The sequence below is a fragment of the Protopterus annectens genome, chromosome 11.part0 (genome assembly GCF_019279795.1).
Source record: "Protopterus annectens isolate FY-2018-M chromosome 11.part0, PAN1.0, whole genome shotgun sequence".
In the NCBI taxonomy this organism is placed as follows: Eukaryota; Metazoa; Chordata; order Ceratodontiformes; family Protopteridae; genus Protopterus; species Protopterus annectens.
Genome location: NC_056745.1, coordinates 1,306,893,295 through 1,306,911,299, shown reverse-complemented (window position 1 = coordinate 1,306,911,299; position 18,005 = coordinate 1,306,893,295).

Sequence of the window (18,005 nt, the reverse complement as noted above, 5' to 3'; positions counted from 1 at the left end):
CACATTACCACAGTAGTCAGGAAATCCTTCTACGTGGAACACCCCATCACAAAAGGTTTCTCATTCAGGAAAAAAGAGGTCATTGTTCCCCTCTACTCATCACTCATTAGACCCATTATATTGTACAATGCCCCTTTTGGTATGTACCTCACAAGACATCTACAACAACTGGAAAGGCCACAGAAATACCTCACAAATAGGATTACTGGCCTCAAACAGATGCCCTGTGCAGACCGTCTCAAAAAACTCCAGCTTTATTCCGTCGCATATCGCCTACTTAGAGGCGATCTCTGCCTAACATACAAAGCTATGTCAAACCTAGAGCTGTTGGACATGCTATACTTAAAGAAATCCCAGTCAGTCCCTCTGAGCTACATGCTCTAGGGACCTAAACCTTGTCACCACAGTAAACAAAACATGCTGGAGGGATAGATTCCTGTCCCAGAGACTTCCCATACTCTGGAACAAACTACCTAGTTATCTCAAACAAAGCTCCTCATTAGCACTCTGCAAGAAAAATCTTGATGATTGGATGGGAAATAGGAAATTCACCCTGGGGATCACCTCTGTGGCTCTGCTCAACAGGGGCACAGGAAGATTATTTTCTTGGGTGGCGAAAGCCAGGGTACCTTTTTGGCTGGGCTTGTATAGGCCCTATGGCCAATAGCCTAGTGCCTGCCTATGAACCTCTGAACAAACACAAGCATGCCAGACATAATACTTCCTCTGCAGAGCAAAATGCAAATAACTGCTCAAGCACCAGTGTCTCAGCTGTCAAGCTCTTAAGGCAAAACACAAAACCAAACATATTAGTCATAGGTGATTCCATTGTGAGATACACAGATGTCCCTTTCACTAGGCTGGATAAGGAAATGGTCACAGTCAGCTGTCTGTCAGGTGCCAGGATCTGCCATATCACACATGCACTCAAGTCTCTCAACAACAGGTAATGTTATGACTCATAGTCCATGTTGATGAGAAGGACTTGAGACGTACCTCTCTGAACTATATGAAGTGAGACATGACTGAGCCCTCTGACTATGTGTCTCAGGCAGGTATGTCCCTAGTCTTATGCAGCATTTTATCTTCACCTAGGATGATGCCTCAATACAAACAGTAAAAGACTGACTTCAATAATTGTCTTAGTTTCTGGTGTCATTCTAAGGAGATCCTGTATCTGTCAGCCTGGGATGACATGATTGACAGACCTCTATGCTTTACCAGAGAGGGTCTACATCTGTCACCCCCGGGATTTTGGCTACTGGCTAAGGCTCTTGTCACCCCCATAGTGCCTTTTTAGGCAATGTTTCAAGGACAAAATTCCTGATGTAAAAACTCCATCTAAAAGCAACCTCAAGGTTATGCTGCTAAATACTAGCAATGTTAGTATGAAAGTGCACTCACTGGAAGCAGTCCTCAACTTGAAGATGCAGACATTTGTGCAGTCACAAAGACCTGGTTCAAGGCTGTGGAGAGCACCCCAGCCATACCAGGTAACACCTCCTTCCACACGTTCAGACCACAAACTGAAGGCATTTAAACTAAAGGAGGCAGTTCATCAATATTCATTAAAGATAAATACACTTCCAGATTGGTTAAACAGTATGATTCCCTGGAGATAATTCAGGTGAAATTAACTGTTGGTTGGACACCTATTCAAGTCTTTGCACACTACAGGACCCCCTCCATGAATCAGGTCACCCACTCTGCCTGTTTGGATCTACTTGAGTCTATCAAGATACATCTGAACATCATGGCTTTGAGCAACATTAACTATCTATCCATTGACTGGGTAATTTACTCATGCTCAAACTCACTTGCAAGTTTTCTCAACTTCGTTAACTCCAATGCCCTGGATCAGCTGGTTGACATCCCCACAAGGGGTGCCAGTATCCCGGATCTGGTGCTTACCAATATGGGCGACCACTGTAGTGCCCCCACTGTGAGGTCTTCCATGGTGAGATCTGACCACAAATCAGTCTCATTTGAAGTGGCTATCACACCTGACCCCCCCCCCAGTAGCAACTAAACTAAAAAAAACTTCTCCAAAGCAGATTATAATCTCTTATGGGATGGTATAAATAGCTTCACTGTACCACCCCCTTCAGATGGAACTGGCAACTATGCCGAGTACTACACCAATGCTTTATACAAACACCTGTATAACTGCATTAACTCAGCCATACCTGATAGGACCAAAACAAGCTCCTCAAGGAAGAGCAAGCCTGCCTGGTGGGCAACTGCCATTAACAGGCTTTACAATAATAGGAAGAAATTGCCTTCTAAGAGTAAGAGGGCATGAGCGGTAAACTGAAAACACTCTCTCCTCAGCTTAAACAAACAAATAGGACTTCTTGTGAAGTCTTCCAAAGCAAACTACAAACCCAGATTAGCTTCCTTCACTAAAGACAGCCATAAGGCATTCTTTAGTTACATCCATAACCTAAAAGGAAAGGCAAGATTTGTGCCAAACTGGTTTATGATACCACATACACTGAGCCTGTGGACATAGCTGACCTGTTGGCCGACAGGTTCTGTGAAAACTACTCCCCTATCCCCACCACATGTACCCCATGACATCCCTACCACCTGTCCCCTACCTTGTATCTCTAAAGAGCAGACTGTAAATGGCCTCTCTAAAGAAAAAAACACAGCATCTATGGGACCTGATAACATCCCATGCTGCATCCAACACGGGCTCCAACAAGAATTAGCAACACCATTGGGTACTATTTTCAATCATAGTCTAAGCATCTGCTTCATCCCAGCTGAATGGAAAATGGCCACCGTTATTCCCTTGCACAAAGGTGGTGCTTCCACTGACCCCGGGAACTATAGATCTATTAGCCTGACTAGCCTTATCTGCAAGGCCATGGAGCAAATCATCATGGCTCTTATCAACAAAGATATAGGTAATCTCCAAACACTTGACCTTACTCAGTTTGGATTTATCAAAGGGGGATCATGCCTGTTAAACTTGATGGACTTCTTCGAGACAGCCACCAAGGCCCTGGATGGGGGGGTAGTCTGTGCATACAGCCTACCCATACTTAGCTAAGGCTTTTGACACTATCACCCACTCAGGCATCATTGACAAACTCATCCAGCTAGTATCACCCTTTATATCGTTAGATGGGTTGCTAACTGCCTCACTGATAGAGCTCATATAGTCAAAACAGGGGAATCCACCTCCAGCAGCAGACCTGCGACCAGTGGTGTTCCACAACGCGCCTTTTGATATATACCTTTCCAAGCACCTGCACCTGCTGCAATTGGAGAGATAACAAAGGTTCACCACAAGGAAAATTCAAGGTCTTCAGCATCTGTCCTACATGGATCATCTGAAATCACTGTCACTTTCATCTGTTTCATACAGACAGCTCAGAGGCGATCTCTGCCTTGTATGTTAAGCAATCACTTACCCTGCTTTATTGGAAATGCTGCACATCTGCAAGCCAAATGGTACACAGATTACTCATTCAAAAGACCTTAACCTGGTATGTGACATTAATAGAACATGCTGGAGGGGCTAATTTGTCTCCCAGAGGTTACCACACCTTTGGAACAGACTCCCACTTCATGTCAAACAAAACACTTGAATGTTCCTCTTCAGATGTAGTCTGGACGATTGCATGGGTAACTGTAAACTCACTCCGGGGGTTCCACTTGTGTCCCTCTTGGACAAGGGCAATAGGTGCTGATCATGGAAATAAGGGTAGAACTTGGCTAGGCTTGTAAGGGCCCTAGGGCCATTAGCCTAGTAACTTCCTATGATCCTATATGACATGGAAGTATAATGATGTATCGCTACCATATATACAGAATTTATTTTTCTATAAAAATGGGGATATAAGTTAATGCTAGTTTCTTCTGGAGAATAAGGCATAATAGTACTTAGCAATGGGGGGATATATGTATGTCTCCCAAATATACAACAAAATCTAGAAGATTTAGGATCTTTGCTTGGAAGTATTTACATAGGTATTTTTATACCCCAAGTAGACCCCAAAGAATTTTTCCTCAAGTAGACAGAAAATGTTGGAGGTGTGATAGAGAAGAAAGAGATAACTGGGAACATATTTTCTGGGAGCGTAATGAGTTGGTAGACTTTAAAGAGTCTCTGCACACTGCTCTGTCAGAGATGCTGGGTGAGCAAATTAGTGTAACTAAAGAAATTATTTTTTTGAGCTATGGTACAGATTCGGAATTGCCTAGCCATAGTAAGGCCTTGCTGAGTCTAATTATGATGGCTGCCAAAAAAACAATTACTAGAAAATGGAAATCAAAGCCAAATCAACTTTACTAGAAGGAGTGAAGATAGTAACAGAGATAAAATAACTGGAATTGGGATCTTTAGAAAAGGGTAGGAGAAAATTACATAGGAAAAATAGGAAGTGTGGGATCAATACATGCAGAGGAGGAATGAGGTTTAAAAGAAGGCAGGAAATGATTGAGCTGAGTAATGCTTGACTAACAATGACTGGATATAAGTGATGTATAATATTTTCAGATAAGTTGTGTTGGCATGGTTTATAATGTAAAACATTTGCAACCTAGATTGTGTCGGAATGGTTTATTTTCATTTATATAAATGTAAGATGGCCTATGTCATACATGATAATTTAATAACGATGTTTCTTGTTTAAAAAAAGTATAATAATACTTGGGAGTGCATGTGACAAAGACTTTATGGAAGCTGATAAAACACCAACAGTGTCTGTGTTGTTTATGAGAATCTAGATGAATATTACAGAAGTTATGGATAATACCCAGTTTATCTGGCTGCTGTTCTACTTTGCAAGGGAAGCTAGAACCCACTCAGTCTCCCCAACCTGCAGTTCTTTTTAGTGGCATGCAACTGTGCTGAGCGTAAGCCACCAGCTTTTACAAAGTATAACAAAAAGTAGCATAATCAGATGATAACATGGTATTATGGTTGGGCTTTGCTTGAGTGGTATTCTTGAAAAAACTTTATTTGACTTTACTAGCACTCATAGCTGGCCTTAGGCATATGCCAACTAAGCAGCCACCTAGAGCACCGCTCTAGCAAGGGCCCTTCTCAAGTATTTATTTGGTGTAAGTAGACCACGGTGGGGGCACCGGGTGGTGTGGGGGGTGCCATGGAGCCCTTTTGCTTAGGGCACCAGTTGACCTAAGGTCGCTTGCACAAAGTTATGATACAATGTATTAATGCCCAATAATGCCTATCAAGAGGGCTTTTATCAATACCCACTATTCATTATTTCCACTTTACTTTAGTTCACAGGATACTGCATTATTTATTGTTTGCTTGTTTATTCATTCATTCAATAATCCATTTGTTCATTTTGTTTAATGGGTTAAAGTGAACTGGTCCAAGGACCCTGTTCAGTCATGACCTAGGTAAATATTTTATATATATTATTTATTGACATTTGATTACTAAGAAAGTCCGACTGGGTAGGATCCCATTTTCAGAGGATGCCTGGCTCAAAAAGCTCCAAAGTATTACAAAACATTTTAAGAACCATAATTTTACTGTCTTAAAAAAACAAAAAGAAAAAAGCAAAGCAGTTTAAACAATTCTACCAAAGTAGGCATAATATGAAAAGATTTGTTAAGAATAGATATAAATTATATGACAGAGATTTATTAGTTAGAGAAATGTTGCCAGTTTATAGAGAAATTAAACATAATTTAGTAAAATACAAACAGGAACTGCAGTATGCAATGAGTGAAAAGTAGGCTTATGGTATATTTACAGGGAATGCCAGGGGACAGAAATTGATAGGATTAAGGAAATGTAAGGTATGAATGGGTATTTGTTCACATTTAGGGATTTAGTTTATCCTGGTGTTGAGCAAAAACGGAGCCAGTTTTTGGCTAAGTGTGCCAGAATGGTTTTGATGAATGGGAGGGAGGGTACTGACCTGATGGATAGAGATAAGGAGTTTCCGGCCTTAGCAACATGGTATGAGTACAGACAGTGCCCAGCAGATTTGAAAGGTTTGTGGACAGACAGGAGTTTTTGATCACTGGATCATAATGACTGACTAGGAACATAGCTGTGTAGAATGTTATTTAGTACTGGACAAGAAGATGGATTCTGGATAATTTTATAGGTGGTAAGAAGCTGTGTATGTGTTAGTTGATGGTGTAATTCTAAAAAATTAGGCTTTTTAGTACTACACAGTAGTAGGTACTGAAAGGGGTATTTGCTGCAAATTTACCAACTTTGTTATACCATTGTTCAGGTTTTGATGTTTGTAAAGGCAAAAAACAATAAGAAAAGGCACTAAAGACCCGTGTGAGCAAAACCTCGAAAAGAGCTGTAAAAAGAACTCCGCGGACCACCAGGCTGTTATAAACGTAGAAAAATCTTTTAATACAAAATGTTAGCGCTTTCAGGATACACCCTTCATCAGACATATGCAGAATAATACAAGCTAAACATTTAAAAATATTTAAAGTCTCAATTGACCAATGAACAACCAGAATGATTAAGTAACTAAATGAGAGGTCTATGCCTCTTAAGAACAGGTTTTAAAGGTACCATTCCATTAAGTCCTGGACTGCTGTCAGCACTAAGCCTTATTATTCATTGTACTACACAATACTCAGTATGGCTAGTAATATCGCCCCCTCTAGGGTTGACCTTAACCAATTGCAAGACCATAAAAGTAAAATAATGTCTTGGATGTTCTTTAATGTGTTGAAAAAGGGCATTGTGTATGTTATGTAAGCGTATAGCTGTAAATGTTTCAGAATCCTATCTTTGAATTTACAATTAGTCTTCCCTATGTAAAATGATGTACAACATGAGCACCTAGCCATATACACAACATTCACTGAGTTGCAACTGGCTAAAAGTTTTGGTTTATATACCCTGTTATCAGTGGGGTGAACAAATTCTTGTGTCCTAGATATATATTGACACGCTTTACAGTGCTGACAGGGGTAAGTACCTGTTCTACCTGTATGCTGTTCATTTACCCTATTTTTATCACACAGAATCTGTTTCAGATTCCTATTCCTCTTAAAAATAAAGTTTGGTTCTTCACCTACAAATTCCTTAAGGGCATCATCTATTTGTAAAATTCTCCAATTCCCTCGTTCATAGGTTCATAGGTGTGTACTAGGCTAATGGCCCTGGAGCCTTTACAAGCCTAGCCCATAGAAGTACCCTGGCATCATGCCGCTGTTAGTTCCTAGTGCCTCTATCAAGCAGAGCCACTGTAGTGATCCCCAGGGTGAACTTTCCATTTCCCATCCACTCATCAAGATTTCTCTTGAAGAGGGCCAGTGAGGTGCTCTGCTTGACATTTATGGGAAGTCTATTCCAGAGCATGGGCAGTCTATAGGTTATGAACCTGTCCCTACAGCATGTTCTGTTGATTGTGATAATGAGGTTGAGGTCTCTGGAGTGTGTGGTGCGGAGGGATTGGAATTTCTTTAGATGTAGCATTTCTAACAGAGCTGGGTCAGACATGGCTTTGTAAGTCAAGTAGAGATTGCCTCTTAGTAGATGATATGAGACAGAGAATAGCTGGCGTTTTTGAGTCTGTCCATGTAGGACATGTGTTTAAGGCCTAGGATCCTCTTCGTGAGATACTTTTGTGGCCTTTCCAGCTGCTGCGTGTGTCTATTGAGGTACATGCCAAATGGGGCATTATACTCGATGACTGGCCTAATGAGGGAAGAGTAGAGAGAGATGATGACCTCTTTCTTCCTGGAAGCAAAACCCTTGGTAATGAGATGTGCCACATAGAAAGACTTTCTAACCACAGTGGCAATATGGTGGTCGAAGGAGAGATTGCTGTCAACCTGTGTCCCCTGATGTCTAATAACACCTTCAGTGTTCAGTGGGCTCCCATCCATGCGATAATTAGTGGGAACTGAGTTTTTCCCAAGGGAGATGATGACACATTTTTTGGCATTAAGCTTAAAGCCATGGTTTCAACACCAGTCATTGGTCTCAGTGAGGTCTTTTGTATGATGTCTACATCACTTAGGGAGTTAATAATGGCTCCCAGCTTGCAGTCATCTGCGAACTTGGTCAGCCAGAGTCCCTCCATGTTGGCCTGGACATCTGAAAAGTAGATGCCAAACAGGAGAGGACCCAGGACTGATCCCTGTAGGACTCCACTCATTACTGGTCGGCAGTCTGACTTGGAGTCCGCTACTTTCACACTGTGGGTTCTATCTGTGAGTCAGTTTGCAACCCACCTAGTGATATAGGGGTTGATGCCTAGTTTGGTGAGTTTATCAATAATTCCTGAGTGGGGAATGGTATCAAAGGCCTTGGCCAGATCGAGGTAGGCTGTATGAACTGCCTTGCCCTCATCCACAGCTCAGGTGACTGACTCAAAGAAGTCAACCAGGTTGAGCAGGCATGATCTACCTTTCACAAAATCAAACTGCATGGGATCTAGAGTTTGGACAGTCCCTATATCCTTGCTAATTAGGTCCATGATGATGCATGATGATGCTCTGACTCATCAGGCTAATGGGGCAATAATTCCCTGGGTCTGTAGTTGCTCTCCCTTCATGGAGAGGGATGACTGTAGCAGTGCACCATTCGGTACGGACAAAGCCTGAGGTGAGGCTGTGATTAGACAGGGCACACAGATGTGGTGCCAGTTCACTTTGTAGTTCATGTAGAACACATCCAGGGATATTGACCTCAAGTAAACAAAAAAAACGAACACTTGTAAAAAGAAAAAGTAAGACGCAATTGAATAAAAACGGACCAAAAACAATTATTTTACATCCAAAACTAAGTGCTTTCACCCACCAGCATCGTGGGTTTCATCAGAGTTAAACTAAGTCTACAGCAGCTACCTTTTATCAATAAACAGTAACCTATCATGTTGCTTTCCCAATTAACAATTAAAAAGTCAATTAGTCAATTTTCAATTTGTAACATAACATTGCTAGTAACATTAATATTTTACACATACTACAAATAATACAAAATTTCTAACACAAATGTAAACACAATAATAAACAATAAGAATGTTCCTTTTCTTTTTCCTAATTTCCCAAAAACATACAACCTTATTGTAAAACCACAATAAAAGATAGTTAGTTAAATTAATAAAATAAAATTCTCATTGAATGTCAAACAATAAGAAGTTGTAATAGTTAATTAATTAAAAATACTTCCTATATATCATTTGATTTCATTTTTAAATAACTAACAATCGATATATGTTCGTTTATTCCTGGTTTAATACAGGAATTCAACCTCAACTGCCACAAGCATTCTTTTGCCTCAAGAAGTGTATTAGCATCCCCTTCACTACTACTATTGTCAGGTACCCTGTCAATAACAAAAAACAAAAATCTTTTAAATTCTTTACGTTTCATTATCGGACACAATATTGTTAGTATTATTGTATTATTGTTAGTATTATTATAGTATTATTTGTAGTATGTGTAAAATATTAATGTTACTAGCAATGTTATGTTACAAATTGAAAATTGACTAATTGACTTTTTAATTGTTAATTGGGAAAGCAATACGATAGGTTATTGTTTTCTTATAAAAGGTAGCTGCTCTGGTTTTAGTGTAACTCTGATGAAACCCACGATGCTGGTGGGTGAAAGCGCTTAGTTTTGGATGTAAAATAAATGTTTTTGGTCCGTTTTTATTCAATTGCATTTTACTTTTTCTTTTTACATCCAGGGATATTGTTGGGTCCCATGGAAGCTGTATTATTGGCCTTGGACAATGCAGCTTTAACCTGTGCTGCAGTAATGCTGGGTGCCTGGCATTCCTCCGGTATTGTGATTGGTCCTTTAGGGGTGGAGAGAGGGATAAAGATGGCACTGAATCTGTAGGCCAGTATGTTGGCAATATCTGTTGGCTCAGTATAGGAGGTACCATTATGCAGTAGCTCAGAACAAACCTAGGTATTGCTGTGGAGATTCTTGATATAACTATAGAAGGCTTTGTGGCTGTTTTTAGTGTCTGCTGCAATTCTGCCTTCATAGCTGGCTTTAGAGGTTTTGATGAGGAATCTCAACTTTTTGTAAAGGCTAATAAGGGAGTTTTTTTCAGTCTTGGGACTTCACCTTTTTCTGCAACAGTTTCTTCCTTCTGTTGTAGAGTTTATTAATGGCAGGGGACCACCAGATTGGCTTCCTTTTTTTGGAGGAGAGCATCTTGTTTCTGTTGGGTATGGCTAGTTCCATGCATTTATGTACATGTTCGTACAGTGCACTGGTGAATGATTCAGCAGTCATGCATCTATTTTCCATTGACATGGGTGCCATGAAATTAGCCATCTCTGTTTTTAGGAGCCCAAAGTCAGCTTTGGAGAAATTTTTCATGGTGGTTACCTTTGCGGGGGGTGTGGGTGAGACGTGGATTTCCATGGTGATTAGTTTGTTGTCGGATCTAACCAGGGAGGAATTGACTATTGGTGTAGAGCAACGATTTCCCATATTATTAATAACCAGGTCAAGGATGTTGCTTCTTCTAGTGGGGATAAGAATGAGCTGGTCTAGGGAATTGGAGTTGATGAATTCCAGTAAGCGTTGGGCCAGTGTATTGGTGCATGAGTAGTTTTCCTAGTTGATAGAGGGGTAGTTGAAGTCACCTGGTATGAGAGTGTTGGGTTGGACCCTAATAGTTTCCAGGGTGCTTAGGAACATGAAGTGAGAGTCTTGGGACATGGTTGGGGACCTATAGCAGGCTACAACCTGAATCACAGTCTTACCTAGTGTTAGTTGTACCTGAAGTATCTTGGATGCATTATGCTGAGCTACTAGTCTGGAGGTGTGTATATCCTTTATGAATATGGAGACACTACTGCCTTTGGAGCTTCAGTCTAAGTTCTGGGGCCAAAAGGTATGGAATGAGTTATATCCTGGTAGTGCAGGGGTGCTTTCTGATACTTTAAACTGGTTCTCTGTTACAGCACAAATGTCAATGGTCTCGATTTTGAGGAATGTTTTGTGCAAGTGCATCTTGAGATTTAGACTTCTAGCACTGAGCAGCATGACCCTCAGATTACATTTATTTATAGCTGTTATGGTGGTAATTTGGTCTTTGGAACATTGTCTAAAAAAGGCACTATAGGGGTGGCAAGAGCCTTAGCCAGTATCTGGAAACCCAGGGGTGACAGGTGCAGGCCATCTCTGGCAAATCATCGAGATCTGTCAATCATGTCATCCTAAGCAGACAGATATTGGATCCCCTTAGAATGATGCCAGAAACTTAGCCAATTGTTGAAGTCAACCATTTTCTGCTTGTACTGTGGTATCACTCTGGGGGATGGTAGAATGCTGCTCAGTGCTAGGGTCATACCTGCCTTGGCCACATAATCTGAGAGATACTCCATGCCTGATAGACAGCTGACTGTTACCTTCTCCTTATTCAACCTAGTGAGCAGGACATCAGTGTGCCTCACTATCGAGCCAGCTATGAGTAGTGTATTGGGCAAGCTGTTTTGGCTTAGGGGTTTAGGTTGAGGGGCACACTAAGTGAGATATGTGTCTTGTGGTTTGTGCTGTGTTGTGGTGGTCGAGTGCCTTTCTGCCTTGGAGGTCTCTGCTGTTTGGGTAGAGTTCTATTGAGAGCCTCCTCAAAGGTGGGTGTGTGGTTTGTGTTTTATGTGAGAGCTGTGATGGTGGGTGTTCTGGAGGGCTATGTGTTGCAGGTGTTGACCTTCTCCTCTTGACTAGCTATTCTGGTCTTGGCTTGAAAGTGCATGACTTCCAATTTGAAAAAATAAGTGCATTTCTCACAAGTCTGAGTGCTGGGAGGTAAGAAGAGAGGGTTGTCTGTGTGCATGAGGCAGTTGTTACACTGCCTCAGAATGCCCATGTTCACCAGGTTAATAGGAGAAAGCACAGGGAACTGACCTTTAGACATGTGAGTAATATTGTTGCACATGTTAATAATGTTGTAACAGAGTTACGAATGAATGGCATTATAACTGATGATGTCTTAAACTTTATTAGGGTTGAACATCCAGTAGTACCAATTTTTAAAGCCCTTCCAAAGATACATAAAGATCAGTTAAACCCACCCCTCAGACCAATAATTTCTGGTAGGGGTTGGGTCACTGAATATTGCTCTATGTGGGTTGATTCTCAGTTGAAACCTATTGTCTTCAATGTTTCAAGAATATTGAAAGATAGTGCACATTTTTTAACTACCTTACATGAGTTTCTATCAGGTAGGAATTGTGGTGATCCGTTGATGTTGGTTACTCTTGTTGTAAAAAATCTGTTTATAGTTATTTCGAATGTTTATTGTATACAGGCAGTGAAACAGTTTTTAAGGTTGAACAGTACTATGGATAAGAAAATATTGATACAGGTAGCATGTTTATTGGAATTAGTATTAGAGAACAACATCTTTTTGTTTAAAGAACAGCATTACTAGCAAAAATGGGAGGTTGCCATGGGCACCCCCTGTGCCAGCTCATATGCGAACTTGGTACTTGCCCAGTGGGAAGATGAGGTCCTGTTTAACACAGATCATGAGTGGAAACAATCACTTGTATTTTATTCCCGCTTTGTGGATGACATCTTTTTATTGTGGGGAGGCACCATTGAAGCCCTGAATGATTTTATACTTTACTTAGAGTCTACTACTAGCTTTCTGCACTTTACTATGCAGTACTCCCATAGAGAAATAGATTTTTGGATATTTTGATACAGAGAGATGAGTCTAATAATTTTAACACAAAAGTTTTTAGAAAGTCTTGCTGGAGGAATGGCTTTTTAGCCAAAGACAGCATGCATCCTAATTTTGTTTTCCGTAATGTTATTAAAGGACAGGAGATCAGAGCTTCACATCTCTGTATGAATGAAGGAGTTTTGAATCAGGAGCTGGATGATTTGACCACTAGATTTATTAAGAGGAGGTACTCTACTAAAGAAATGGAAAAACATGTCTCCAGTGTCCTGCAACATAGTGATACAGAGGCATCCCCATGGTTTTCTAAGAAAGGGGCGGAGAATAGGGCAGCAAGTTCAGCAAAGCAGGCTGAACTTGTACATTAGATATAGTAAAGATACTAGGAGGATTTGTGATGTAATATGAGGGAAATGGAGAATTTTACAAACAGATGATGCCCTTAAGGAATTTGTAGGTGAAGAACCAGACTTTATTTTAAGAGGAAAGATTCTATGTGATAAAGATAGGGTAAATGAACAGCATACAGGTAGAACAGGTACTTACCCCTGTCAGTGCTATAAAGCATGTCAATATATATCTAGGGCACAAGAATTTGTTCACCCCACTGATAACAGGGTATATAAACCAAAACTGTTAGCCAATTGCAACTCAGTGAATGTTGTGTATATGGCTAGGTGCTCATGTTGTACATCATTTTAAGTAGGGAAGACTAACTGTAAATTCAAATATAGGATTCTGAAACATTTATCAGCTATACGCTTACATAACATACATAATGCCCTTTTTCAACACATTAAAGAACATCCGAGACATTATTTTACTTTTACAGTCTTGCAATTGGTTAAGGTCAACCCCAGATATTACTAGCCAGACTGAGTATTGTGAAGTACAATGGACAATAAGGCTTGGTGCTGACAGGAACCCAGGACTTAATGGAATGGTACCTTTAAAACCTGTTCTTAACAGGAGTAAACCTCTCATTTGGTTACTTAATCATTCTAGTTGTTCATTGGTCAGTTGAGATTTTAAATATTTTTAAATGTTTGGCTTGTATTATTCTGCATATGTCTGATGAAGTGTGTAGCCTGAAAGTACTAATGTTTTGTATTAAAATATTTTTCTACATTTATAACAGCCTGGTGGTCTATGGAGTTCTTTTTACAGCAAGTTTTGATTTTTGTGATGCCAGCAGCTTAGTAAGGATTTTATACCATAAAGAAGTGTGGGGAGGAGATAAGTAAAGGCAAGTGTAGCTTTAGTTTTGTCAGTGAGAAAGTTTTTGCCTCTATAAAACATCCCTAGTTTTTGATGAGTTTTGCTTATGCAATTTTGTATATGCAGGTTGAATTTAAGATCATCCACTGTCATCCCTAATAATTTGCTATGAGGAGTGACTTCAGAGGTTGTATGAGAGGATTTTAAATTTTGTTTATTCATGGGAGAGGGATATGGAGAAAAGAGTAGCACTTTGTTTTTTTTTTTTTTTTAGGGTTGAGCATGAGTTGTGAGTTACAAAGCCATTTTCGGTTGCTGTTAAAGCTGCCTGAGTATTGTTTTGAGGTGTGCCACATTGTCAGATGTACAAATGAGTTTGGAGTCAACTGTGTACTGTATTAGAGAGGCCCTTTGTGTGGATGTGTAGAGGGTGTTGGTGAGAATGTTAAAGAGAAGGGGACCATGGATAGAGCCTTGTGGTACAGGGTGGTGATTGAGCTGTATGGAGAGAGAGCGCAATGACATTTTACTGACTGACACTATTGGATTGTTAGCTGCTAAACCATAGAAGGGTGGTTTGAGTGAGACATGATGAGAACATTTGAAGTAGAAGTTTGCTGTGACAAATTGTGTCGAAGTTTGTAGACAAGTCTAGAAATAAGGAGGAGACAAGTTTGCCATTATCTCTAGCTTTATTGATGGTATCGATATAGATAAAATGTGCAGTGTTAGTACTATGGGAAGGATGGCAGCCATGTTGTGTGGAGAATAGGTGTTCTTGCAGAAGATAGTTTAGCAGTTGTTTTTGAATACATTTTTCAAGTATTTTGGAGATGGGGGATAAGATTGCTGTAGGTCTAAAGTTAGTAACATCTTTTGAATTTCCTCCTTTGTGCAGAGGGATAATAGGAAGTAGAGCATGGTTTGAGTTTGTTTAAGAGTAGTTTTAAATAGGATGTGGACACAGATTTAAAGTTGAAAGTGAATGTGGTGATATATAGCTGCTGGGTAGAGTTAGAATTAGATGTTGGGAAATCCAAGATTTCTTTAATGGCTATCCATAATTTTTTTAGGTTGTGTTTACTATTATTCTGAAAGTTATTATAATATATTTTTTTGTCTTCATAAATTTGCTTTTTACTATGAATGGAAAACATTCTGAAGTTTTCAAGATGTTTTAGTGTTTTATATTTTTGCCATTCTTTCTATGCTTTTTCTTTATCCTGCATTAACATTCTACTCTTTTTGGAAATAACAAATTACATTATTTGTTTTTAGTCCCTTCATTGTAGGAGGTACCAAGCTACTTAGGATATTCAGGAAAGTTATAGTGAATTCATTTACATAATCATCTAAGGAGAGGATTTTTAAGAAGTTCCAGTTAATAGATGATAGGTTAGTGAAGAACATTTCTGGGTTAAACTTTGGGTTAAAATATAGCAAAGACAGTAAACATATAAACAGACAATACGGTTATGAAATATTGAATTAGTATTGACTGTGTAATATTGTTACATTAATTAGTGATTAAATCTGTTGGACAACAAGAAAATGTAGTATTAGTTAAACACTGACAATAAATTGCTTATAGTTCACTTGTGTAAAACCATTGCACAAAGTGAATTATATGGTATCTTAAGTATGTGCACTTCATTGTGCGTTCTGATCAGCCATGTTAATGAGAGATGTTTGTTTAGACATTAGTTGAATTAATTGTGATTCACTGTCCGGTAGTGCATGAGGAAGGTAATAAAAAAATTCTTATGTTGAGCCATATGTCTCTTATCTGATATGTCTGCTTTGCTATGTGTATCTATAAATCCGGAACATGTTAAAATATTCAAATACTTTTAACAGTGTAGCAAGCACCTTGCTACAGTTAACTAGCAGATATTCAGCTTCTAACTGCAGTTTCATATATGAATGCTGTTACTGAATTCATGCCCCATTGGTACCTGTCAGTTGCACAGCTAATAGCTTACACCCTGGGCAACTGCCCCATTTTCCTCACCCTAGTTACGGCTTTAATTATCTTGTTAAATTGAGGTTGTATCTACCCGAGTCAGTGGTAGCTTAGATGAATGTAAAAGCTCTCACCATACTTATCAAAAAGATTAGGGGAATTTCACCAGTGCTGTGGCCAAATTTTCTCTAGTCACCTTGGATTTCCCCTGAAAAGGAGCCACTAGCTTTGTTGGACTAACACAATGAACAAATGATGAATATCACCTTGGGTCTCTTCTAACAAGAGCCTGCTGATCTCAGTCAGTCACGTAATCAGTTAGTCAGTCAGTCAGTCAATCAGTCAAGTGCATGAATGAATGAATGAATCAACGAATCAATCAATGAATCAGTCAATTAATGTCTGCTTCCTGGGTCTAGATGTGATGTCAGAGGCAGTGTTGTGTAATAGCACTGGTACTTGCACACAAATACACAGCATTCTTTCTCACTTTTGCAGACATGCTGTGATGAATGTATTGTTATATAACACTCATCTGTACTCTAAATCCAAAATAACTCTTTGTTTATTAATGTACCTGATGGGACCCTTGCAATACCCATAGCCCCTGCATGTACTTTACATATATGCTTCCTTCAAAAATGAACAAGTTTATTTACATTAAAATCAGAAATATTCAACTGGGATAATGGCAGCTGTATTAATAAGAGTTCGTTGTGATTCAATAAAGATAAATGTTAGTTCAAAATACCATCAAATTGGTAATGGGTAATGGAGTAGTAGTAATATGCAAAAGTTAATAAGGTTTTTTATTATTGTAAATGCAAGTACTGCGGTGGTGGTGCTGCGGTAGCGTTGTCGCCTCACAATTAGACATTGCCCGTTTGATTCTCAGTTAGAGCGTCTTCTGTGCGGCGACATGCATGAATGGGCGTTCCTTCGTTGAAGGTTGTGTGTTAGGCCCGGCAAGCCAGCACGTAAAACTCTACTGCCAATCATTAGCGGACCGGAGTTCCGCTGTGGCGACCCCTAACCGGGAAAAGCCAAAAGACATATTATTGTAAATGCAAAAAAAAAAAAAACAAACTGTCATTTATTTAATTCCTGTTATCATAAATCAACCCTGTCTGGAACGTACCCAAGTTACTCTGGGTTGGAGTTCTGGACCCACTGTGGAATAATATCTGTTTCAGGCGCAGTGGGGTAAGCAGTCCTGCGATGCTTGATAGCACAAGCCTGAACAGTGCCAGGTGTTATTATATGAGCTGGCTGACTCACAGTTTTATTTTGGAAATCTTTCAGGAGACATACCTGTTTTGGATGAACTTCATAATTTCTCATAATTGGATTGGGTTGCTTATTTAGGCATCTATCTAAGGGTTAATTGCACACCTGGACTGTAATGTAAGGTGTCTTTAAAAGAACTCTTGCAGAATTCCTTCATACCTACTTCTAAGTTTAGGACTTCAGCTATGTTTTGAAGATATCACTCTGGCAGTTGGTGCAGAGGTTAAGGTTGTGAGCAGTAGTTCCTATGGTACAATGCTTCATTCCCATGGCCCTTATTTGTCTATTGTGTGACCTTCAGCAAGTCACTTAACCAGACATTTCTCCTGGGTTGCTCCTGAAAAAGGACTGTGAGTCCATTGGGCTTAACTGGTTAACAAATAAGTAGTATTATCATTCTTGGCCCTTGACTTGTGGAATATTCATTATTCATATGTTTATGATGTTGATGGTATCTCTCTGTCACCAGCAATGTCTTTTTTATTTAAACACCTTTATTAAATTATCACTCAAGACATGGGCAAACATACATTAACAGAAAAGATAAAAAAAAAAAAAAAACATTTTAGCATTGTTCCAGTTAAATGCAATATACATCACATATATTTTCTTTGCTGCTATCACCAGCCCAACATTACAAAAATTGCTAAATTCCTGCCTTCCCTTAAACCTCACTCCTCTTCCTCCTGAACTTTATTATGGAATTGCTGTTCCCACAACTTCTATTTATTTCTATGTAATTTGCTCCTCTTTTCTAAAGATATCTCTTCCAGTTCTTTTATCTTTTTTATAATACTCAATACCTCAAGTACAGTTGGAAAAGACTTTGATTTCCATTTTCTAGTAATTGCCTTTTTGGCAGCCAACATAATTAAACTTAATAAGGGCTTACTATGTCCAGGCAAA